The sequence below is a fragment of the Oncorhynchus keta genome, chromosome 26 (assembly GCF_023373465.1).
Source record: "Oncorhynchus keta strain PuntledgeMale-10-30-2019 chromosome 26, Oket_V2, whole genome shotgun sequence".
In the NCBI taxonomy this organism is placed as follows: Eukaryota; Metazoa; Chordata; class Actinopteri; order Salmoniformes; family Salmonidae; genus Oncorhynchus; species Oncorhynchus keta.
The window spans coordinates 13,955,373-13,981,753 of NC_068446.1; the positions used below are offsets into that span (position 1 = coordinate 13,955,373).

Below are 26,381 nucleotides of genomic sequence, written 5' to 3' on the forward strand. Positions count from 1 at the left end.
GCAGGCACAATAAAAAGTTGAATTACAGTTCCTTTATTTAACCTCTTGAATTTTTATCTACTGCATTAACGCCAAGTTGCGAAACAAATATAGCTTTTCATCTAAAACTGAGGTTGTTATTTAAACAACTACAGGGATAGTATAGATACTGGCTTTGGGTGAAGTATGCTAATATTACTGTGGGAGATGGCGACTTGTGGAGAACACACACAGGCCCCTTGAATCTACATGCTCACACACAAACTCTCAACTTGACAACATAGTCTCACCTTAGTACAGGTATCTCAGGGCAAAGATTGGCCAGAGGACAACTATTAGAGGCTCTAGTCTTTAGTCAACGCTCTGTGACTGCTTTGTGTGCTTGTATGTGTGTTTACTTTGACCAAGTGGGGTTACTTTGTTAACAGACAAAAACAGTTGATGTCAGAATTTGCAATTCTAACAAGACAAGACAGATCTGGCTCTAGATAAAATAACAAAACTGAGAATCGCTTTAATCACCCAAATATAAATTCACCCAATACCAACTTTCCTTTAAATTCTTTGCACTTGACCACTTCTGCTATATAATACATTTTCAGAACAACAAAACGAAATGCAGTAAAGAGCCACACTTACCCATTTCAATGTCCAAATGAAAAATACACAATAAAGGAAACTCCTCAGGAAATAAAACTTGTCTTTGAAACTGCTGTCATTCCTCAAAAATACATACAAGATTCTACTCAATATTCTTTAGTCCTTTAGCACAAAACCTCAGTCAGTCTGCAGTCAGAGAGAGAGAGAGAGAGAGAGAGAGACCAGGGTGGTGGGGACTAGCCACTACAGGTGGAGGGAAAGAAACTGGGAAAGAAGGAAGGTTGCAGCATTTCAGGTTGGCTTCTAAGTAGTCTAACTCTGGTTGTGTCTTTACTCCTTTGCCTCGAGCTGCCTGGCCCTCTCCTTACTATGCGGTGTGAAATGGCCACCGTCTGGAAAGATTCCACTGAATCCTACCAACGGTGTGGGAGCCTTGCTGGGGTCACTGGAGCTCGATCTCTCCTGGGACACTCTCCAATGAATACCCACAGAGTTCTGAACAGGCCAGCAAAGCCACTGCCAATGCTACACTGTGACGTCACAGGTGTTGAGTTTCAAGCCATGGTTTGGGGAGGTGTTTTCAGGGGTCTGAGCCAATGGGAGGGTTTGTTGCAGGTTTGATTTTACACAGGTAGAACCAGACTCCTCCAACTCTCTCCCACCTAACCTGGCACTGAGTGGCTGAGAAGGAAAGAGAAGACAGAGAGACAGAGGGGATGGGGGTTGGATGGGGGTTTAGCAAAGCATGTCTTGAGTATGTAGAAGTCGTTATTTGCCTGAAAACATGCAGACTGACTCTCTCTAACCAGCTGGAACGCTAATCCTGTTTGTGAGGTGAAGGAGTTTAAAAAGAACACTCATTGATTTTCAGTTTAATAAATAATAATAATAATATAATAATAAACTCAACCTGTCTGAACAAATAGAATAGATCTACAGCAAAGACCATTCAAATAATGGTACAGACACAGAGAAATCTGACTACGGTAGGTAGTTAGCACAGCAGGAGGCCATTCCCTCTTTCTAGAACAAAATACTTCCCTACAGTGTACCAACCCGGTACAGACAAATCTTCCGTGTCTACTTGTAGAATCGCAATGCTCTTCAGTGGTTGAGGTCTTGACTTTGAGCCAATCAGAGAGCACGAACCTCCACGTGGGGGAGCCTACAGAATTGACAAGAAAAATGGAAAAAGAGGTTCCTTTTCCTGGTGTAATACACCCCCTACTATTAGAATAAAACTCTTGATGTACTGGACTCATGATGGATCTCCTCTCTCTCTTCCCTTTCCATTTTGCTCCGAGCGATGGATGACTGGGATATCCGGCTGGAGCAATACATGAATTAAAATGTTTATTAAATTAAAGAAGCCAATAAAGCAAACTGTTGGGGCATTTCGATTTTTATACTCCAGTTGAAGGTACAAAAAAGAAATAGCAATGTGACTTGTATTAACACTATTACAATGTTTAATATTGTGTTAACACCATTTCACAATAATGTTTTCTGAACCAAAAATAATAATCTTAGCCATTAACTATTAATCATTCTATAGTTCAGATTAAATACTTTGGTGTCATAAACCAATAACAAAGAATGCAGAGAACAAGGTAATGCAATTATACCAGTGTATTTTGATTTCCATTATGGAGACTCCTATTGGATAAATGTGGCAAGACCACTTCTTGCAACCAACAAATGTTGAGCTAGTTTTAAGGACTTGTGGGTGAGTTTTGAGTGGTAATTTAACTGGAAAATGTAGCTAGACCTGCCAACCATGTGCAGAATAGAGCTTTCTTTTCTAGAACAAGTCTTTCCATCTTTTACATCTAGCTAAGGCGTTTTGTGCTTGAATAAGTTTGTTTTGTTATGTTCCGTTTGATAATGTACACCTGCTCATAAGTTAGCTAGCTACTGTAGGCAGTCACATACACTATATACAAAAGTATGTGGAAACCCATTCAAATAAGTGGACTAGGCTATTTCTGCCACACCCGTTGCTGACAGGTGTATACACTCGAGCACACAGCCATGCAATCTCCATAGACAAACATTGGCAATAGATTGGCCTTACTGAAAGCTCAGTGACTTTCAACGTGGCACTGTCATAGAATGCCACCTTTCCAACAAGTATAAGTTCATCAAATTTCTGTCCTGCTAGAACTGCCCCGGTCAAATGTAAGTGCTGTTTTTGTGAAGTGGAAACATCTAGCAACAACAATGGCTCAGTGATGAAGTGGTAGGCCACACAAACTCGATGAATGTGACCGCCTAGTGCTAAAGCACGTAAAAATGGTCTTTCTTTGGTTGCAACACTCAATAATGAGTTCAAAACTGCCTCTGGAAGCAAGGCAGCAAAGGCTGTTTGCCAGGAGCTTCATGAAATGGGTTTCCATGACCGAGCAGCCACACACAAGCTTAAAATTACCAATGTGCAATGCCAAGTGTCAGCCCGAGTGGTGTAAACTCACCTCCATTTGACTCTGGAGCAGTGGAAACACATTCTCTGGAGTGATGAATCACGCTTAATCATCTGTCAGCTCGACGGACGCTACCTGCCAATATGCATAGTGCCAACTGTAAAGTTTGGTGGAGGAGGAATAATGGTCTGTGGCTGTTTTTCATGGTTTGGGCTACGCCCCTTAGTTCCAGTGAAAGGAAATCTTAACGCTACAGCATACAATGACATTCCAGACGATTCTGTGCATCCAACTTTGAGCAAACAGTTTGGGGATGGCCCATTCCTGCATGAGAATGCCCTTGTGCACAAAGCGAGGTTCATACAGAAATGGTTTGTCGAGATCGGTGTGGAAGAACTTGACTGACCTACATAGAGCCCTGACCTCAAACCCATTGAACACCTTTGGGATGAATTGGAACACCGACTGCGAGCCAAGCCTAACTGCCCAACATCAGTGCCCGACCTCACTAATGCTCTTGTGGAAATCCTTTCCAGAAGAGTGGAGGCTGTTATAGCAGCAAAGGGGAGATGAACTTCATACTAATGCCCATGATTTTGGAACAAGATGTTTAACGAGCAGGTGTCCACATACTATTGGTCATGTAGTGTACACTTCATATGAAAATAATGGGGTGGTAAATGCAGCACAATACACAGAACACTAAATGCTTTACCAAGCGAGCTATCTAGCAAGATGATGAAGAAATAATGCAATTCACTCTCCATTATCCCATATTGCCAGTGCCAGTTTGCTTGCAAGCTAATGTTAGCAAAATGGTAAGCATTGTCAATTAGCATAACAGAGCTTGCTCGCTACTTGACAGCTAACCGGCAGCTGGTTCGTTTAAAAAATCAATCCATTGTGATTTAATTACGCTAGTTATCTAGTTGTGGCCATCTGGTTAGTATCAACAAGGGATTACTTCAAATTCTAGCTAACTAGCAACAACATTACCTACAGCAGGCACCTGGTGGCCTGTAGGATTTAAACAAATTAAATCAGCGATAGAACAGTTTTACGAGAACAACAAAAAGTTAACTACCGACACTCTGGCAGAGGTGCTAAGTACCTATCGGCAGTCAGATTTATTGGTAAGTCTGACCCTTAACCGGTTCTTCAGAGAGAACAATCTTATGCCCCTTAAATGGCAAGTCACCAAGAAGAAAGCATGAAACAAAATGTATATGAAAAATTATGAAAAAGTGAGTTAATGCTGCAAACTTTTATCCAAAGTGTATTGTCTTGAGTTGAAGGAGCTAGTGAGAGTGTTTTCTTGAGCATTGTACTGATTGCTTATGACTGAGCGGTGCTTCAACTAAACACAGAATCAACCTCTCTGGCTGTCCACTTACAACCTGTTTACAGCAGCCTGTAGAGTCCACGTATGTGCCTCAGTCAAGCCAAACTAAACAGAATGCATTCATTTGTTTACTTGAAATTGGTAGTGATTACTTATAAATAGTGCCTCAACTGAGCACAGAAAAAAAGTTAGACTGCACTGTAAAACATTTCCTTAAAATGTTACAGTAACTTACTGTCAGCAATTGGTCAGTGAGTTACTGTAATTTCTGTTACAGTACAGCTACTGTAATCCATTTATGGTACCAAAATGTTACCAAGCCAGTTACTGTAATCTAATTACAGTACCAAATATAATTACATAATATTACTGTAATTACCCAGTGACATATTACCCAGTGTTCTTTGCAAGTTTTAATTTTTACATGAACATTTTGGTAATTTAGCAGCGGCTCTTGTCCGATGCTCTTGTCCTGGAAGGAGTCCATCAATCTTGTTTCCTGGACCCTGTCAATGCATTTGAAGGCTCCATTGAGACAATGACTTATCAGTGACCCAAGCCCTGCTCAAATAATCCCTGCCATTGTGTCGCTGAATTGTCATATTGCTGCTGCAAATGTACATTGTCCCAGTGGTGTTGGCAGTCATAATGTAAGTAACCTAATTTATGTCCCTCTAACTCCCCTAAATACCTCTGTCAATCCTACAGCTATTGTCAGCAGTAATTATATGCTTATGAACCTGAGTTATGCTGTTAGCACTGAGAAGATTTGACCTAGTAGGAAGCCCACTGTGTGCAGTTCACCCTGCACTATCAGTTCGAACATAAATATCCCTGTCATGTCTACCTGTGAGAGAATGTAGTGATCATAATAAAGTTGCCATGTCTAGGAAAACCAAAGTTCCAAAGCATGGGCCTAATATAGTGTATAAGAGGTCATACAAGAGGTTTTGTAGTAATTCCAATGGTAAAGAATATTTGCTGGTCTGGGGTGTGTAATGAGAAACAACCAGACGCTGCACTTGACACATTTATGAAATTGCTTATTCCAGTTACTAATAAGCATGCACACATTAAGAACATGTAAAACTGTTAAATCCCCTTGGATTGATTCGGAATTTAAACATTTTATGGTTGAGAGGGATGAGGCAAAAGGAATGGCAAATACGTCTGGCTGCACAGCACTGTAAATTGAGAAATCAGGTGACTAAACCGAACAAAAGCTTTGGAGCACTTTAAATGACATTTTGGGTAAAAAGGCAAACTCAGCTCCATCATTCAGTAAATCAGATGGCTCATTCATCACAAAACCCACTGATATTGCCAACTACTTTAACTATTTTTTAATTGAGAATACTAGCAAACTTTGCCATGACATGCCAACATTAAATTCTGACCCTACACATCCACGAGTATCAGACAAAATTATGAAATGTTATTGTAATTTTGATTACCGTAAAGTGAGTGTGGAATAGGGCTGGGCGATAATGGCCTAAAAATCACATCTCGATTTCTTTCACATTTATGGGCGATTCACAATATATATATATATATATATATATATATATATATATATATATATATATATATATATATATATATTTCTCAAAATAAGATGTTGAAAAATGTAAGTTACAATGTATTTCAAACAGTCGGCAATAATATAATGAATTCTGGGTGTGTGAAATTAGGCTAAATATAAGCCCCAATCATAATTTTAATATTTTGTCAAAATAGTTTAACCTGCTTTTTCGCAATAATTACTGATCTGGCTTTCACGTCTGAATGTGAAAAGGGCCTTTTTGTTACAAATTTGAACAGAACCACGCATAAAGCACATTCACTAATAATAACTTATTGTAGCAGGCATTATAGACAATTATCACAGGTGTCACGCACTGACCTTAGTATTCTTTGTTTTCTTTATTATTTTGGTTAGGTCAGGGTGTGACATGGGTGATATGTGTGTTTTTGTCTCATCCCATGGTGTTTGTACTGTCTAGGGTTTTTTTGTAGATTAATGGTGTTGTTTTCATCTAGGTGTTTATGTTGGTCTATGGTTGCCCAGATTGGTTCTCAATTAGAGGCAGGTGTTTATCGTTGTCTCTGATTGGGAACCATATTTAGGCAGCCATCTTCTTTGGGTATTTCGTGGGTTATTGTCTATGTTATGTTGCACGTTAGCACATTGTTTATATAGCGGTCACGGTCGTCTTAATCGTTTTGTTGGTTTTTGTGTTCTTCATTAAATAAAGAAGAATGTATTCACACCACGCAGCGCTTTGGTCCCCTCCATACGACGATCGTGACAACAGGTCTCATAAACAATCTCTCAAGCAAAAGCCCACGTGCTAATAAGTAGCCAGCTGATCTTTATTTCAATTGGATCTATTTGCTAGCGAACAAGGCAGAACAGATGTATTGTTATGAACACATTCTGTCTCCAACTGTTTGAACGGCATGATAGTCTGTCCACTTTGTTCAGATGTTGAAATCAAGTGGCCTACCTTATTTCTCAGACTGAGAACGAGTTGGCAGTTTCCTAAAACACAATATAATTGTGTTTTATGCCTATTGCACATTTATAAAACACAGACAATACAGCTAGTGTAACAGTCTTTGGCTAAAATGCTGCTAGCAGTAGGAAGAGTAGTACCGCAAAACTGAGCATTCATTTTCCAGAATCAATGTTCATTGATACTCAGTAGTGTCTGCCCTGCGCGCAATTTGAATAGTTAATAAATAAAAAAGTATTGAGGTTATCAAGAGGTTAACTTCTCCTCTTACAGCAAAATAATGTCTCAATGTGTTTCGGTGTCCACATGACCGATTCTGTTGGACGAATCCTCAAATGCAAATAGTGAAAGTTTGAAACGGCTTGTCAGAGAGGAGGAAGTGATCTCTCAATTTAGCGTGTGCGTGGCAGGAGAGGTACTTGATCTGCGTGTGTGTAAACAGGGAGGAAGAGGTGAAGCGATAGGTTTCACTCTCGCCAAAATGTGTCCAAAATAAGCCCAATGAGTATATCTATGGGCATATTTTAGACCTAACCCAGCTAGGATTGAGGAATCGGCCAAGATGCGAACTGAACAGCCCGGAACCGACTCAAAATGAATGACTGCCCAGAATCGGCCCAAGTACATCAGCCCGTTCCTGTCTACCGGGATTCAGCCAACTTTTTACCAGAATCCACCCAGATGCGGTCCGATGCAAATTGAAATAAAAGTATACCAAACTACCCAATTTAGTCAATTTAGTCATTTTTACTATTATACATTTTATAAATACAAATTATACCTATCCACAAAAAAAAACATGTGCATGGCCTGCCACAGCGCGATGACATCCCGGGCCGCCAAACCCTCCTCTAACTCGAACTATGCTGGGCCAATTATGCCTCAACTCATGGGTCTCCCGGTCACGGCCGGCACGGGTCTCAAACCAGAATCTGTCGCAAGGCAGCTTGCACTGCGATGCAGTGTCTTAGACCGCTGCCCCACTCGGGAGGCGCAGCTTATCAATTGCCTTGCACAAAGTATCAAAATACTAAAGTACTACACAGGATTCTTAAAGAATTTAATTTAAATGTTAATTGTATTTTTTTTATCACAGAAACAATGAGAAAGTATAGAAAAATAAATCATGAAATGTTAATTATATAGAGAGTAGCCCCAATGGGCCCGAGCCCCAAGTAATACATTTGGGCCAGATAACTATCCCTGGAATCGCACCGAGCCACATGTATACAGTGCCTTGCAAAAGTATTCACCGCACTTGGTGTTTTTCCTGTCAAATTTTTTTTTTTAAATAACGGAAAAGTGGTGCGTGGTTCACCCCATTTTCTATGAAGCCCCTAAATAAGATCTTGTGCAACCAATTACCTTCAGAAGTCACATAATTAGTTAAATAAAGTCCACCTGTGTGCAATCTAAGTGTCACATGATCTGTCATAAGATCTCAGTATATACCTGTTCTGAAAGGCCCCTGAGTCTGCAACACCACTAAGCAAGGGGCTCCACCAAGCAAGCGGCACTAAGAAAACCAAGGAGCTCTCCAAACAGGTCAAGGACAAAGTTGTGGAGAAGTACAGATCAAGGTTGGGTTATAAAAAATATCCTAAACTTCGAACATCCCACAGAGCACCATGAAATCCATTATAAAAAAATGGAAAGAATATGGCACCACCCCAGCAAGAGAGGGCGGCCCACCAAAACTCACAGACCACACAAGAGGGGTATTAATCAGAGAGGCATCAAAGAGACCAAAGATAACACTGAAGGAGCTGCAAAGATCCACAGCAGAGATTGGAGTTTCTGTCCATAGGACCACTTTAAGTTGTACCCTCCACAGAGCTGGGCTTTACTGAAGAGTGGCCAGAAAAAAGCCATTGCTTAAAGAAAAAAATAAGCAAACACGTTTGGTGTTCGTCAAAGGCATGTGGGAGACTACCCAAATATAAGGAAGAAGATATTCTGCCCCGATGAGACAAAAATGTAGCTATTTGGCCATCAAGGAAAATCCTATGTCTGGCGCAAACCCAACACCTCTCATCACCCCGAGAACAACATCCCCACAGTGAATCATGGTGGTGGCAGCATCATGCTGTGAGGATGTTTTTCATCGGCAGGGACTGGGAAACTGGTCAGAATTTAACAAATGATGGATGGCACTAAATACAGGGAAATTCTTGAGGGAAACCGGTTTCAGTCTTCCAGAGATATGAGACTGGGATGGGGGTTCACTTTCCAGCAGGACAATGACCCAATTGAGAATTGAGAGTCTGTGATATGACGCTTAAAGATTGCTGAACACCAGAGGAACTCATCCATCTTGAAGGAGCTGGAGCAGTTTTACCTTGAAGAATGGGCAAAAATCCAAGTGGCTAGATGTGCCAAGCTTATGGAGACATACCCCAAGAGACTTGCAGCTGTAATTGCTGTAAAAGGTGTCTCTACAAAGTATTGACTTGGGGGGGGGTGAATAACTATGCACGCTCAAGTTTTCTGTCTTTTTGTTTAATTTTTTTGTAAATATAAAAATATTTAGCATCTTCAAAGTGTTAGGCATGTTGTGTAAATCAAATGATACAACCCCCTTAAAAATCATTTTTTTTATTCCAGGTTGTAAGGCAACACAATTGGAAAAATGCCAAGGGGGTGAATACTTTCGCAAGCCACTGTACATTTGGGCCAGATAACTTACACAGGAATTGGCCGAGCCCCAAGTAATATATACATTTGGGCCAGATAACTCTCACTGGAATCGGCCCAAGCCCCAAGTAATATATTTGGGCCAGATAACTCACAACGGAATCAGCTCAAGCTCAATCTCTGTATGCTAGTCATAGGTAATATTGCTGAAGGCGGCCAAGACTCGGTCCACATGATGTCGGCCGAGTCTGATTCTCAGCCGTGTTCCCCGACTCTCAGACGGAATCGGCCCAGATCCACTGTGCTAGCTGGGAAGCTTGTCGCCTTTGGGACAACAACTTTGATTGTTAGAGCAGAGACATGAACATCTCGTCATTATATTCAGATCTATGTTGTAAATGGGAGGTGCACACAGCACAGAAGGAACAAATGAGACGAGACCAAAAAAACAACATGAGAACAAGAGGACAAACGGTGAAAAAAATGAAAGATACAAAAAAACTTGGTTCTTGCAATAAACGTATTTGGAATATTGCGCAAAAACATACATTCAAACGAATCAAATGTATTCAATAAATATCATCCAGACCTAGTGTGGAAAAGTTGAAAAAATTGATTGTTTTCTATCATTAATGACAAACCACCTGGGTCTTACAATTTGGATGAAAAATTACTGAGGATGATAGCGGACTATATTGCCACTACTATCTGCAATCTCCTCAATCTAAGCCTACAGGAAAGTGTTAGCCCTCAGGCCTGGAGGAAAGCAAAAGTAATTCCACTTCCAAAGAACAGCAAAGCAATCAAACAGCTGACCAATCAGCCTGTTACCAACTCTTAGTAAACTTTTGGAGAAAATAGTTTGACCAGATACAATGCTATTTCAACAGTAAATAAATTAACAACCGACTTTCAGCAAGTTTATAGGGAAAGGCATTCAACATGTAAACACTTACACAAATGATAATTGGCTGAGAGATATTGAAAATAAGAAGATTATAGGAGCTGTTAGACTTCAGTGCAGCTTTTGATATTATCGATCATAACCCTGCTGCTGGAAAAACATATGTGTTATGGCTTTACATCCTCTGCTATATTGTGGATAGAGAGTTACCTGTCTAACAGAACACAAAGACTGTTCTTTTAATAGAAGACTCTCTAACATAATCCAGGAAGAGTCAGGCATTCCCCAGGGCAGCTCCTAATATAAATAAAAACTTAAAGCATTGTATTTGGGACAAACTCTAAAGCTCAACTAAATATTTTTTTGAATAATGTGGAAATTGAGCAAGTTGAGGAGACTATACTGCTTGTTGTAACCCTGGATTGTAAACTGTCATGGGCAAAGCATATAGATGCAACGGTAGCTAAAAAGGGGAGAGGTCTGTCCGTAATAAAGTGCTGCTCTGCTTTCTTGACAATGCTATCTAGAAAGTCCTACAGTCCTTAGTTGTGCCAAACCTGGACTATGGCACAGACATATGGTCAAGTGCCACAAAGAGGGACATGGGCTAATTACAATTGTCCCAGAACAAAGTAGCACAGCCGGCCTGTGCATGGAGAGCTAACATTAATACTATGCATGTCAATCTCTACTGGTTTAAAGTAGATGACAGATTAGCTTCATCACTACTTGTATTTGTGAGAAGTATTGACATGTTGAATCAAATCAAATGTTATTTGTCATGTGTCGAATACAACAGGTATTACCATGAAATGCTTATTTACTGTACAAGCCCTTAACCAACAGTGCAATTCAAGAAAGACAATATTTACTAAATAAACTAAAGTATTTTTAAATAAAAAGTACCACAATAAAATAACAATTGCCATGAGGTAACAGAGAGAACAGTCTATGATTTGGGTGACTGGGGTCTTTGACAATTTTTGCACCAAGTTGTCTGTTTAAACGACAAGCTCATGCATACCCCACAAGACATGCCACCAGAGGTGTCTTCACAGTCACGAAAGCCAGAACAGACTGTGGGAAACACACAGTACTACATAGAACCATGACTACATGGAACTCTATTCCACATCAAGTAACTCATGCAAGCAGTAAAATCTGATTAAAATAACAGATAAAACTACACCTTATGGAACAGCACAGACTGTGCCTTGGCAGCAGCTAATGGAGGATCCATAATAAAATATAAATACAGTCGATGAACTCAACCAAGGTTGGAAAAAAAAAACATTTCACAGTGATCGCAAGTTAAGTTCCTGAAAATGTTGTATTTAAGGATACACTGGTCTTCAAAATAATTGTGATTACAACAGGATATTTTATGATCTCTGACCATCTCTGGATAGTGCCAATACTTTACTGAGATGTTCACGGTAACTTGATAACAGCTTACTGTAAATTGTAAAATATGTAAAATATCAAAGCAAGGAAACACTGTACAATACCTTAAAAGTGACTAATAAACTGTAAGAAACCTATTTGTACAAAATGTAACACTGATTCCAAGCAAGCAGGTTGGATGCTAGGCATTTGAATAGTACAGCATATTAATAGAGGCCTAAAAAAAGGTTTTCAAACAGGTTGTGATTACAGGCCAAACCAGATCAAACACAAATGGTTACATTCAAGATTTAAGAACCACTAACCCTTGGATCTATCCCCAATAAACATTTAATTATTAGGGAACTACTACCACATATCACTTAAATGCGTACAGCCTCGTGGTTAGAGCATTGGACTAGTAACCGGAAGGTTGCAAGTTCAAACCCCTGAGCTGACAAGGTACAAATCTGTCGTTCTGCCCCTGAACAGGCAGTTAACCCACTGTTCCTAGGCCGTCATTGAAAATAAGAATGTGTTCTTAACTGACTTGCCTAGTTAAATAAATACAAATTAACGGGTGAAACAAATAGAGCCCCTAAACAAGACACCGCTCCAAACATGCGCCATGGTACTGTGTTCTGAAATACAGTAAATTAGTGGCAGTAATTGGCCAGTAAATTGCTGTAGATTTCCGGGTCAATGTTTGTATAATTCCTAAAATACAGTATAATTACTGTATTCTGTGGGGGTACAGCATTCTCACCTACAGGTGCAACAAATATCACTTTTTACAAGGCATGCCTTGAAATACTGTATGTATACAGAGACTCTATCCCTGCCCACAACATTTTCCACAATGCACCATAATTAATTCTGTAGAGCAAATGCAAGGTATTTTACTGTGCATTCTACAGTGTTTAGTGTTGAAATTACAGGAAAGTTTTGGTGTGCAGCTCTTGAAAGAAAACAAATAATATTTGACACTATGTCTGGTAACAGCAGCATGTACAGTGAATCTACAACCAGGCTCACGCTCATGCTGAACTAAAACAAAGCACAACTGTAATACCCCTGAGACCGACATACTCGTACTGCCGCGGCTGCTTTGAGAGAAGGACCCATTTCAAATGAATATCACAGCACACCTTTTCAAAAGAAACATTCTCATGTTACTCACTGACAGATTTACAATGCCAGAAAAATGAGCCCCATACAATTTAATGGGGTCGAAAGAAACATGAAAGTGTGTGTGTGTGTGTGTGTGTGTGTGTGTGTGTGTGTGTGTGTGTGTGTGTGTGTGTGTGTGTGTGTGTGTGTGTGTGTGTGTGTGTGTGTGTGTGTGTGTGTGTGTGTGTGTGTGTGTGTGTGTGTGTGTGTGTGTGTGTGTGAGAGAATAACCACCTGGCAGAGGAAGCAGATGAGGCTGATTGGATTTCTTCCCCCATTCCAATTACATGGACACAAACACACGCACGCAGGCACACAAACAAATACGCACACAGGTCTGCATGATTAGTAGCGTGAAGTGTTGGTTAATGACCGTCTCATAATCATTCTTCATAAACAATGTCAGGAGGAAATCCAATCATCTGTGAACATTACTTCCCATGCCTACAGTTATGCTGCTTCTGGAACTAGTCAGGGTACGAGTCACAACTAATGAATTGAATGATATCACAATCTGTGTTTTGAACACATTTGGCGAGTAAAAATTATAACTCTTATGCAAACATACTAGGGTGTACTGTATGTAACCTTGTTACTAAAGGAGAGAGAATTCTCGTCCCATATCTTAAAAAACCTCTTAGATGTGAAGTCCCCTGTTTTGGGGACCTGCGTGGTTCTGGGACCAGTTCCGACTGACGTTTTCGCTTATAAATCAATATGTGGACACCATAGATCGAAATGGCTTGTAATTGAGCAGGAGCCCTGATTCTCACGGACACAGGAGTATGTCTCCGATACTACTTGAAGCTGGGATGTCACTCCTACCATTTAATTCGCTCTTCCGACTAACCACTAATTCCTGGCTGAACCCAGCAAATTCAGAGATTGATTTACAGTTGAAGTCAGAAGTTTATATACACTTAGGCTGGAGTCATTAAAACTCATTTTTCAACCACTCCACAACTTTCTTGTTAACAAACTATAGCTTTGGCAAGCCGGTTAGGACATCTACTTTGTGCATGACAAGTCATTTTTCCAACAATTGTTTATAGACAAATTATTTCACTTAGAATTCTCTGTATCACAATCCCAGTGGGTCAGAAATGTACATACACTAAGTTGACTGTGCTTTTAAACAGCTTGGAAATTTTCAGAAAATGATGTCATGGCTTTAGAAGCTTCTGATAGGCTAATTGACATAATTTGAGTCAATTGGAGGTGGACCTGTGGATGTATTTCAAGCCCAACCTTCAAACTCAGTGCCTCTTTGACATCAAGGTAAATTTTAAAAAATCAGCCAAGACCTCAGAAAAAAATTGTAGACCTCCACAAGTCTGGTTCATCCTTGGGAGCAATTTCCAAATGCCTGAAGGTACCACGTTCATCTGTACAAACACTAGAATGCAAGTATAAACACCATGGGACCTCACAGCCTTCATACCGCTCAGGAAGGAGGCGAAGTTCTGTCTTTTAGAGATTAATGTACTTTGGTGCGAAAAGTGCAAATCAATCACAGAACAACAGCAAAGGACCTTGTGGAGATGCTGGAGGACACAGGTACAAAAGTATCTATATCCACAGTAAAATGAGTTCTATAGCGACATAATCTGAAAGGCCTCTCAGCAAGGAAGAAGCCACTGCTCCAAAACCACCATAAAAAAGCCAGACTACGGTTTACAATGTCACATGGGGACAAAGATTGTACTTTTTGGAGAAATGTCATCTGGTCTGATGAAACAAAAATAGAACTGTTTGGCCATAATGACCATTGTTATCTTTGAAGGAAATAGGGGGGCTTGCAAGCTGAAGAACACCATCCCAACCACGAAGCACGAGAGTACAGCATCATTTTGTAGGGTGATTTGCAGCAGGAGGGACTGGTGCACTTCACAAAATAGATAGCATCATGAGGGTGGAAAATGATGTGGATATATTGAAGCAACATCTCAAGACATCAGTCAGGAAGTTAAAGCTTGGTCGCAAATGGGTCTTCCAAATGGACAATGACCCCAAGCATACTTCCAAAGTTGTGTCAAAATGGCCTAAGGACAACAAAGTCAAGGTATTGGAGTGGCCATCACAAAAACCTGACATCAATCATATTAAAAATTTGTGGGCAGAACTGAAAAAGCATGTGCAAGCAAGGAGGCCTACAAACCTAACTCAGTTACACCACCTCTGTCAGGAGTAATGGGCCAAAATTCACCCAACTTATTGTGGGATGCTTGTGGAAGGCTACCCAAAACGTTTGACCCAAGTTAAACAATTTAAAAGCAATGCTACCAAATACTAATTGAGTGTATGTAAACTTCTGGCCCACTGGGAATGTGATGAAATAAATTAAAGCTGAAATAAATCATTCTGTCTACTATTATTCTGACATTTCACATTCTTAAAATAAAGTGGTGATCCTAACTGACCTAAGACAGGGAATGTTTACTAGGATTAAATGTCAGGAAATGTGAAAAACTGAGTTTAAATGTATTTGGCTGAGATGTATGTAAACTTCCGACTTCAAATGTATAGTCAGTAATGTCAAATTATTTATAGATTCTAAAAAACAAAAAAACTTTCTGATTGTCATAGATGGACAGTAGTAACATGAGATGAAAGGCGAGTTCCTAACAAGCACAGGAAGCCATGCTACAGTGCTGTGACACATTCACAGCGATGGGGGCAGACGTATTGATCAAGAGACCTTCAGAAAATGTACACATTTTCTCTAGCACTAAACATACAAACATATATTTTACAGTTATAAGGAATTGTGACATCTTATAGTTAGTTGTTTTATAAATTGATTTGAATTCAAATCAAACTTTATTTGTCACATGCACCGAATACAACAAGTGTACCATGAAATGCTTAATTACAAGCAGCTAACCAACAGTGCAGTTCAAGAAGAGTTAAGAAAATATTTACCAAGAAAACTAAAGTGAAAAATAGAGTAACACAATGAAAACAATAACAAGGCTATATACGGGGAGTACCGGTACCGAGTCAGTGTGCGGGGGTACATGTTAGTTGTGATAATTTGTATACGTACTGTAGGTATGGGTGAAGTGACTATGCATAGATAATAAACTGTAAGTAGCAGCATTGTACAAAACAAATGGAGGGAGGGGGGTGTCAATGTAATAGTCCGGTGGCTATTTGATTAATTGTTCAGCACTCTTATGGCTTGGGGTAGATGCTGTTAAGGAGCCTTTTGTTCCTAGACTTGGTGCTCCGGTCCTGGATTGCAGGAAGCTGGGCCCCAGTGAAGTAATGGGCCGTACGTAGTACCCTCTGTAGCGCCTTACGTTCAGATGCTAAGTAGTTGCCATACCAGGACGTGATGCAACCGGTCAGGATGCTCTCGATGGTGCAGCTGTAGAACTTTTTGAGGATCTGGGGACCCATGCCAAATCTTTTCTATGTTTAGAAAATATATAAGTAATTTAAAGCTTTATTCATGCAGTTTTGTTGAATTGGAAGCACATCATATAACATATTTTATATTTGTATCTTATTTGTACTGTGTACTTGAGCTTGTGTCCTCAAAGGTGAATACACCACAACAATGTATAACTATTTTTTAACAGAAAGGTGAGATTGACATGACTAGTTATAATTGCTTTTGGGGATTATATAGATTACATTTAGTTACATTTATGAGGTTTTAAGCAACTAAAGCCAGGATGTACAAATAAAACGATTGAATTGAATTAAAAGATAACACATACACACGCGCACACGCACACACACACACACACACAACAATATTTGGAGAAATGTAAATAGGCACACCAACAAGGTAGACTATCGTAGAGTTATTAATTCTCTACATTATGTTGAGTGCATATTCACTCTCTATGAGCTACTAAAAGATGACTTTTCACAGACACTTTTTATTACTGGAGGGCTATGTTTAAAGACATCCCTTGAATGGCAGGAAATGGTGCTATTTAAAGATCCAGTATTACCCCTGCCATTAAGCCTGTGCTGAGGGGCCCATGTCAAACCCCCTCAGCTTAGACAGAACACTGTCATGGCGCGTTTCTACACAAAATGTACCCGTGTTTTATCCCAAAAAAGGCTCAGATACTTCTGCTTCCATCTACATTTCTCACTGGCCCATGGCTCTGGTGGACCTGCTCTCACCTGGGGCCAAAGCCAGGCCACTGGTACTTTTCAGATTGCTAACTGTGAACGTGAACATCTCTCACAAAGCATCTGTTTTGATTATGCAGAGGTTTTTGATTCTGCTCTTCACAAGTCCTCAGTGTGACAATCTTACTGGAAACACAATTACACTAGTTTTCATTAACATAAAACTCTGGCGACACTCTGGTGTGCCGGTAAGTCTCCATGGAAATGCAGCATCAGGGTGGTGAGCACTGGTAAATAAATACCACAGCACAATGAGACCACACCACACAAAGGGCTGTGCAAATGCTGTAGGATACTAGAGAAATAGTAAACGCCTTCTTTTCTGATGAGAATGCTGAGGAGAGACAGAGAGGGGGGGGGGATAGAGAGAGAGAGAGAGAGAGAGAGAGAGAGAGAGAGAGAGAGAGAGAGAGAGAGAGAGAGAGAGAGAGAGAGAGAGAGAGAGAGAGAGAGAGAGAGAGAGAGAGAGAGAGAGAGAGAGAGAGAGAGAGAGAGAGAGAGAGAGAGAGAGAATGGGAAATATTTACATTTAACATTTGAGTCATTCAGCAGAAGCTCTTATCAAGAGCGACTTACAGTTAGATGGGGAGAACGAGCGGGAGAGATAGAAAGAGAGAAAGGGACGGGGAGAAGGAGAGAGATAGAGACATGGGTAGGGAGTGAGAGAGAAAGAGGAAGAGAGAAAGTTTATAACAACATTTGTTCTCCACCCACACAACAAATACTTTTTCATCAGTTATCCCAAGAGGTATTGACAAACTGGAGATGCATTTAAATAGCTGAATTAAAAGAGGAAATTAGTCAATGTGAAGGGCAAAGCCATAGCATCCGCTCTCCTCTCTCTTTCTCCTCCAGCTCTTCTCAGCACACTGACTGACTTCAAAGGGCAGGGGTGGTGCAGAGTAACACACATGTGCCCCATGGCCTACTCATCACGCGTACACGTGACACACATTGCATGCACGCGGAGGAAACGCACACACGCACGAGCACACACACACTTCCCTGGGTGCCTGGCTGTCAGAAGATGACATTCACCCAGTCTAACAACCAGGGAACCTTTTGGTTTTCATTCTCTCTCTCCTCTATGGAGAGGTAAGTAGGGAGCAGCTTTGGCTCTTGTCGCTTTATAAGGTTAGAGAGGAAACAGGGGATTTGGGAGATTTATGCCCGGGCTGTGTGATCCTGTAGTGTGACGCTGTGTGATGCTACTGTGATACCGTATGACGCACGGAGGTGTCATTATCATACACAGAATGGATTCTCTTTTTGTTGTTCTAATTACAGATGCGGCCTCTTCCACTACACTGGGGAATCATTAGAGGGCTGTCTCAAGGCTTCCTGTTGGCTCTCTATCACAAATTAGACGCACAATGGTAGCACAGACTCAAACATCCGTCACAATTACCTAGACCAGACGAGCCCAGTCCAGCTCAACGCAGCTCAATTGTAGCCCCACCCCTAGCCCCAGCACCACCCCCAGACCCAAACCCAACCCAACCCAAAACCTAAACCCCTCACAACCCAATCCCGGGCACAGCACAGCCCACACCTCCACAGGCTTCTCACCCAAGCTTGTTGCTGACCTTTGTCTCATATCAACACTTCACTTTGGTTCTGTTGTTGTTTTTCTACTTTTCAGCAGAAGATGCTTCTTAAATGTAAAGCTTGTAAAGAATATTGATTTTCTTCAGTAGTTTGAGGAGGAAAATAGCCTTGAAACCTGTGTTGCGCAAGTATCAACATTGCTATCTATAACCTTCATAACCATCAGCCAGCCCTCTAGAGTGAAGAGTTAGTGCCCAACACATTGGCCATTGTTAGCTGGTGTTTTCAGTGTACCATTTCTAGTATTGATTCAAGTGTTAAATTAACACTCATTGGTGTAAAGGAACCCCAGTGTTGGTGTTAATAACTAGTGTTAAACAAAATCCACAGCCATCTTTATTATATTTCCCAGCATACTCTATTGCAGGCAGATTGTTTGAATTGTTTGTTTCATTATCTATGTTTTTGCCTGTACATGTACTGATTAATTCATCTTATGCTATTCAAATAAAAACAACGTATATTTGCCTAAACTAATTGCACCCATTACTGAAATTGTTTATCCTGTTTATATGGGTTAGGTAAGTTCATTTCTTAACCTTCCCAACCCGGCAGTCATTCTGAATGCAGGTTACAGGTAAAAAGAAATTCCAAATGTTTGATGTCCCCAGTCTACCTGGATCATTGCTATACTCTCCTTTCTGGGATGGCTAAAAAGCCCTCCTTCTCGCTCACTTTGGCAAACCAGATCACGCCTCCATTCTGCTCCTCCCCAGCTATGGGCAAAGACTTAAGCAGGAAGCACCCATGGTAAGGAATGTTCAATGTTTATCTGACCAATGCTTCAAGATTGTTTTGATCACGTGGACTGTGTTCCGGGTCGCCTCTGAGAATATTATCGACATATACACTGACTCAGTGACTGGGTTCATCAAGAAGAGCATAGAGGATGTTGTTCCCACTGTAAAGATAAGAATTTATCCAAACCAAAAATCGTGGATATATGGCAGCATTCCCACAAAACTGAAGTGGAGTCGTAACTCAATTGCTCAGACGCGTGAGGTATGTGGCAGGGACCACAGACAATCAAGTATTACAAAGGGAAAGACAGCTATGCCGTGGACAATGCCACCTTGCTCCCAATGATGCAATCGTCATTGTACTGCACAATGCCCTATCTGGACTTCCTGAGGGGCCGAGCCCAATTGGTGGAGGTAGGCAACAACATCCCCGCCACGCTGACCCTCAACATGGGGGTCCCACTGGGGTGTGTGCTTAGCCCCCTCCTTTACTCCCCGTTCACCCATAACTGCATGGCCACATAGGTCTCCAACTCATTCATCAAGTTTGTTGACAACACAACAGTGGTATGCCTGATTACCAACAATGATGAGACAGTGTGATGAAGAGGGGCTTACGAAATTGAGTTTGGCCCGTAAGATCCTCACAAACTTCTACAGATGCACCATTGGTAGCATCCTGTCAGGCTGCATCACTGCCTGGAATGGCAATTGCACCGTCTGTAACCGCAAGGCTCTCCAGAGAGTGGTGCGGTCAGCCCAATGCATCACCAGGGCACATTGCCTGCCCTCCAGGACATATACAGCACTCTGTGTCACAGGAAGACCCTCAGCCACCTGAGCTACGACCTGTTCTCCCCACTACCATCTAGATGGTGAAAAAGAGTACAGTGACCGAGAGACTGATAAACAGCTTATATCTCCAGGCCATCCAACTGTTAAACAGTCACCACTAGCCAGCCTCAGCACAGTACCCTGCCTTGAACCTTAGTCACTGTTACTAACCGGCTACCACCGGGTACTTTACCCTGCACTTTATAGACTGCTGCCTTGTACATAAGTACGGGGCGGCAGCGTAGCCTAGTGGTTAGAGCGTTGGACTAGTAACCGGAAGGTTGCGAGTTCAAACCCCCGAGCTGACAAGGTCGTTCTGCCCCTGAACAGGCAGTTAACCCACTGTTCCCAGGCCGTCATTGAAAATAAGAATATGTTCTTAACTTACTTGCCTGGTTAAATAAAAGTAAAATTAAAAATTAAAACATAGAAAAACATCTGGGCATTGCTCGTTCTGATATTTCTTAGTTTCTTTATTTTTACATTCTGTGTATATTGTTTCATATTTCTAGGTATTACTGCACTGTTTGGAGCTAGAAACACAAGCATTCCACTGCACCTGTGATAACATCTGCAAATGTGTGTAGGTGACTGATAAACTTTGTTTTGATTTCAATTGGAATTACACATCACCTTGCAAACCATCATAATTTAAATTGCAGTCCTAAAATCTACTAGATTTTAAAACTAGGGCCTTAAAATATCACCTAATTAAATACATATTGTATTCATGAACTAAATTAGAATGAGGGGATTTTCAGGAAGAACTTTACTTGATGAAAAACCATAATTTATATATTTAATTTATACAACAATGTTGTCACTGTCCCTAACAATGTGTGTTATGGGTGGTAAAGCTACAATGCTCTTGAAAGGTAAGGCACTCTTGGAAATATGCAAATAAGACTTCCCACTGAGTATTGTGTTAATTTATTACAGAAAAGTGTGGACACATTCAGACATTGGGAGAGTGTTACTTTTAAAGAGTCACTTTATTGAAAACCAGATGTTTTAGGCAGTGAAGCTAATCGAATAACGTGTAATTTACCATTATGGATGAAGAACTCGATGAAAATGAAATAACTGTTCAAATAATTTAAATACGCCTACATTCATTTTTATTAACTTTACCTTCATGCAGATAAACTTGCCCTAATAGCGGAAGTGTGTACGAATGATTTTAAGCAATTGTTTTGGAACTTCATCTGTCTACATCTCCTCCTCTTTTCAACTGTCATTTGATAATCGAGCAGCTAATCGTCTTAATTTGCGGTGTAGAAGCATAGGCTATGCTATGCCACCTCAGTAAAAAATATAGTTTGATGTGTATATTTATACAATGCACGTTTTCATTGCTTGCTAGTAAATGAATAAATCTGTTTTTTTTAACAGGTTGATGTGTCTGACTATTAATTAATAATTGAACAGCAATCGACAAGGTTGTTCTGGCTATAATACGCGAATGTCGTGTCATATGGACGATGCATCAATCCTATCCAACCTGCATGGTATAATTTGATAAGGAATCGTTCCTTAATTTATCGATTAAACAACACTGATAAATAGGCTATGGATATGTTGCATGTATTTGTTTCTATTTTAATGACTGTCAACTTATTCTTCACACTATCACGTAGCTCTTTCCCCTTCATACTTTCCTTGCCAATTGATTATCTTATTTCCTACTTTCGGAAAACCTAAGGTAGGCCTATTTTTTTTTAATACGTTTTAAATAAATAATAAATATTTGCCGTTGTATCTTACATTCGCTGGTGGCTTTGAATGACAGATGTTTTTACGGGGGTGTGCGTGTGTGAGTTCGCTGCTTCTATCTATAGGCCTATGTGTCCAATCAGAAAGTTTCCTAAAGTATCCTGTGTGGAAAAATAAGCTGTTGCCCAGTATAAATTGTTATCTGGGACACTGCCACTGCCAGGTCTATAGGTTCGTTGTGTGAATTAATTAATTCATTTCTCTCTGTCTGTGTTTTTATGTTTGCAAATGCATCAGTGCAACAAGGTATCAATTTACCCCATGTGATCACATCACAGAGCTGGTCTACACGTCGCTCTCGCCATTCAAACTCCTCCTCCAGTTCATTGTCAAAGCTGTAGTCTCTTTCATAGGCACCCAACAAGCAAAATGATCGATCGATGCTTCTCTACTCTAATAGACCTAGGCCAATTAGTTTTTTTAAAGGCTTGAAATAATATTCAAACGATATTGCTGTTCAATTGTCGATTGACGGGCTACTCGTTCAAGAGCTAGAAAGACGGGAACGAGATGTGGCAGTGGAACTGTCAGCGGAGATGCGTGAATTGAGCAAGAAGGTTACAGCGAAGAAGACAGGGATGTGTACATTAGAAGTTAATGAATATAGTAATACATCATTCGTATAACTTTATGCAGGCCTGCTAAAGTGAATCTAGGCGACCAGCTGTGCTATTGGCATCCCTTAACGATAGAGAAAAAAAATGCCCGCCGGAGTTTATACCCATATCAATAAGTGGTTGCACAGCATTAGATAAAGCACTCAAATTAAAATGCAGTGTCAACATAGCCAACCATTGTTTCATTAAAATTGCTCAACAGCTGATCATTAGGCTTGGACAGGTTGCATGCATGTGTTTCTATGTTCTAATTGTTGTCAAGTTCATCTTCATGCTTATCTCATCTGTCTCTATATATCCCCCTTCAAACGTTCCTCATCAATATATATGATTAGCTACATTGATTTAGCGTTATCCAATAATGTAGACAATTTTGTTAGAGCCTAGACAAAGGATTTGAAGTTGATATGTTTTTTGGAAAGGACACATGTGATTTGGTTATGTGCCTGAGTGTGATGCGCTTGCAGGCGGTTTTGAGTGATGGTTCATTTTAGGTGGATGGGTGTGCGTGTATGAGTTAACAAATGTTCTATGCCTATTAAATAAAGTATCCTATAATAGCTATAGACCGCCTGGATTTAATCTCTTTGATCAGATCGAAAATAAGAACCGTGTCTTGTTTCAGGGTCAGCATAATATGCGAGGAATGACTACAGGTGCCTGTTGTGTGTTTTGTGCAATTGAATGAAACATAGCAAAGCGCCGTTCACGAGTCATCCTATAGGATGCATAGCCTTCATCCTAATATTTTCAGCAGCATATTATTTTTCCAATAGTATTTGTTTTTTAAATTCTCATTACTGCATCCTCTAGTCACTTTGAACAACATATTGCCACAGAAAACGACCGCAGCAGCGTTGGTAGCGTTATGCGAATTGTTCAGAAAAGTGGACGGAAAAATGCATTGGACTTGGTGTGAATTACTTAGTGCGTCAAATTTCTCACATATCTCACATTTCTTAAATGATATACTAGACTAATATTTACGTAATAATTAGCTAATAACTTCCAAAATTATAATGAAATGCTACTGATAATAACGAAATGTAATGATAATAGTGAAGTTGCAGAGAAAAGCTACATGATACTGAGCTGGATGTTCCAGTTTAGATGGTTTAGGCAGTCTTGTTAGGTCCTCAACCACAGCAGTCAATCGGAGTGCAGGTTGTAGGTGATAGAATACTCCAATTGTTGGATATCCTCTCTCTGGCTGGATTTATGTGTTTAACGTGTTCATGTGTAGGGGCCTGAGGGCACACAGAGTGTTGTGAAATCTATGAATATATTGTAATGTTTTTTAAAATTGTATAAACTGCCTTTAATTTAGCTGGACCCCAGGAAGAGTAGTTGCTGCTTTTGCAACAGCTAATGGGGATCCATAATAAATACAAATACAAATGTGTTTAAAAAGTGTTCTCGTGAATAAACATGTTCTGGTGTTTACAATCTAAACACTGCGACATGTTTTCATTGAAACTCTAAATGCCTTGATTCATTTAAAAAGTCTTACAGCAAAGTGTTTAGTTATGTGTTCGCATCCTAAACAAATGTTTTTTTACAGTATAACAGTCAAGTTCTGGCCTGGGCCTGTCAGTCACCCCTATAAGATGCACTGAAGGGGAGCTTGGGGAGTCTACACTCTTGGAAAAAAGGTTTGCAGAGGGATAGGGTTCTACCAATAAATGTTTTGATCAGAAGAACTCGTTTTGGTAGACAATGGTTCTTTGTAGAACCTTTAACATCCTATGAACTGTATTTGGAAGAAAATGTTATTTCATGATTATTTGGAAGGCAAGAAGGATTCTAAAACAAAACATCATATATAATATTTCCCAGAATGCTCTATTGCAGGGATATTTTTAGAATTGTTTGACTGTTATATCTGATGTTTTTGCATTGATTGGTTGATCAATTTCAAGCTACACAGAAATAAATAGCATACCATCTTCTAAACTAATCCAATGTCCGTTGGTTGTGTGAGTACCTGTGCTGTGTTGTTTTGGCTTTCGTGCTGCGTGTATTGTGCAGATGATTACGGGTCTTGTCCTGTGTGGTATCTTTGTGCAATTGTGTATTTATTCAAGGTTATTTATTTGTATTCATCCTTGCTCTTTTGTTTGGGTTTCCCCCCTGTGTTTTGTATGTGTTTGTTTGATCTTCGTCCCTGTGCCTTTACAGGGCACGCTGTAATTTGGGTCCATAAAAAACACTATTACGCATTCCTGCGCCTGTCTCCCGATCCTTTATTCCAATTGTGACAGTTCCAGTTTAAATTATTGATGTGACGTAGTCTCAGTGGTTAATCGTGGTTAATCTTCCCTACCCTGGTAGTCATTATGAATGGCGGATATGAGTGAATAACAATTCTACTTGTTGGATATCCTAACTCTGGCTGGATGTCAATAGGAATTACAAATCACTTTGCAAGCCAGCATCATGTGACTTACAGGCCTGTAAACCAGGAGATTCCTAACACCTCTGTGTTAGGGTTTAACTAGGCCCTCAAAGAAATGCCTTAGAAATGTAATGTATTGTCATAAATCATAACATTTTTAAAGGCTGGTGGAACTGTTCATAGAGGGTTCTAGGATGAACCCTCCAAATATAAAATGGTTTTCTGTAGAACCATTCATAGACTGTTCTGGGAAGAACCTTTAGATGATAAAATTGTAGAACTATATGCAGGGGGTTCTTTGAAGAACCCTATGTAGAAAGGTATAGATAGAAACCGCTGCAGAGGGTTCTACCCAGCACCAAACAGGGTCACCCTATGAGGAAAAACCAAGAACCCTGTATGGTTCTACTTAGCACCTTTTTTTTCTGAAGCTAGAGACGAGGGTACATTGTCAACCAGGGTGGAAAGCGTTAGCAGAAAAGCTCACAGCATCAGCACAACCCTACATCAGGGCTGGAAGCGAGGACAATTTACATGTCCCAAATGTCACCCTATTCCCTATAGAGGGCACGACTTTTGACCAGAGCCCTATGGGCACTAGAAAGGGAAAGGGTGCCAATTGGAACACACTCGAGTAGTCACGTCCTGTGTGTGTGTTCTCTCTCTTAAAAGGGCTCATAGAAGTAAGAAGCATTACAGGCGTAACAAAGCCGTGTGATTCCTACAGGAAGTCACCTTTTGACCTGGTGCTGCAGGCTGATGACATTAAACATGTAAGGAATTGAGGAAGAGGGTCGCTAAAATCTCTGACTTCCAGCCATACAGATCACACAGAATGTCACAGAGATTCTTCAGAGGAAGAGAGATGAATAAGATTTTCTGTGTGGTCACGGCACACAAGACGGGACCTTGACATTTTTCTCTTTATGAGTGTGTGGAGGTGTGGGGGAAGAGAGGGAGAGGGTGTGAGAGAGAGAGAGGGAGCGAGAGAAACACTCCCCAAGGCAGAATAGAGGGGAAGAGGATAGGGGTTTTCTGTTTTATTCCACACTAATGAAGTGTGTGAAGAAATAGAAGATTTTTATTTTATTTATTTCACCTTTATTTAACCAGGTAAACTAGTTGAGAACAAGTTCTCATTTGCAACTGCGACCTGGCCAAGATAAAGCATAGCAGTGTGAACAGACAACACAGTTACACATGGAGTAAACAATTACAAGTCAATAACACAGTAGAAAAAAAGAGAGTCTATATACATTGTGTGCAAAAGGAGGAGGTAGGCGAATAATTACAATTTTGCAGATTAACACTGGA

General features: G+C 40.3%; 1 protein-coding gene across 8 annotated transcripts in view; it reads right to left on the reverse strand.

Annotated features, from left to right (window-relative positions):
* The window catches only part of LOC118371478 (receptor-type tyrosine-protein phosphatase F), a 430,463-nt gene that overhangs the window by 345,054 nt on the left and 59,028 nt on the right, over window positions 1-26,381 (reverse strand). Inside the window, exon 1 of one of the 8 annotated variants that reach the window (XM_052480265.1) lies at window positions 619-1,209. The exons of 5 other annotated variants lie outside the window; for them this stretch is intronic. The gene's annotated coding sequence lies outside the window, so the exon portion shown is untranslated. Of the gene's footprint in view, window positions 1-618; window positions 1,210-26,381 lie in introns of those variants that run through there. 2 more of the 8 variants (XM_052480270.1, XM_052480271.1) reach the window with 2 other exon arrangements.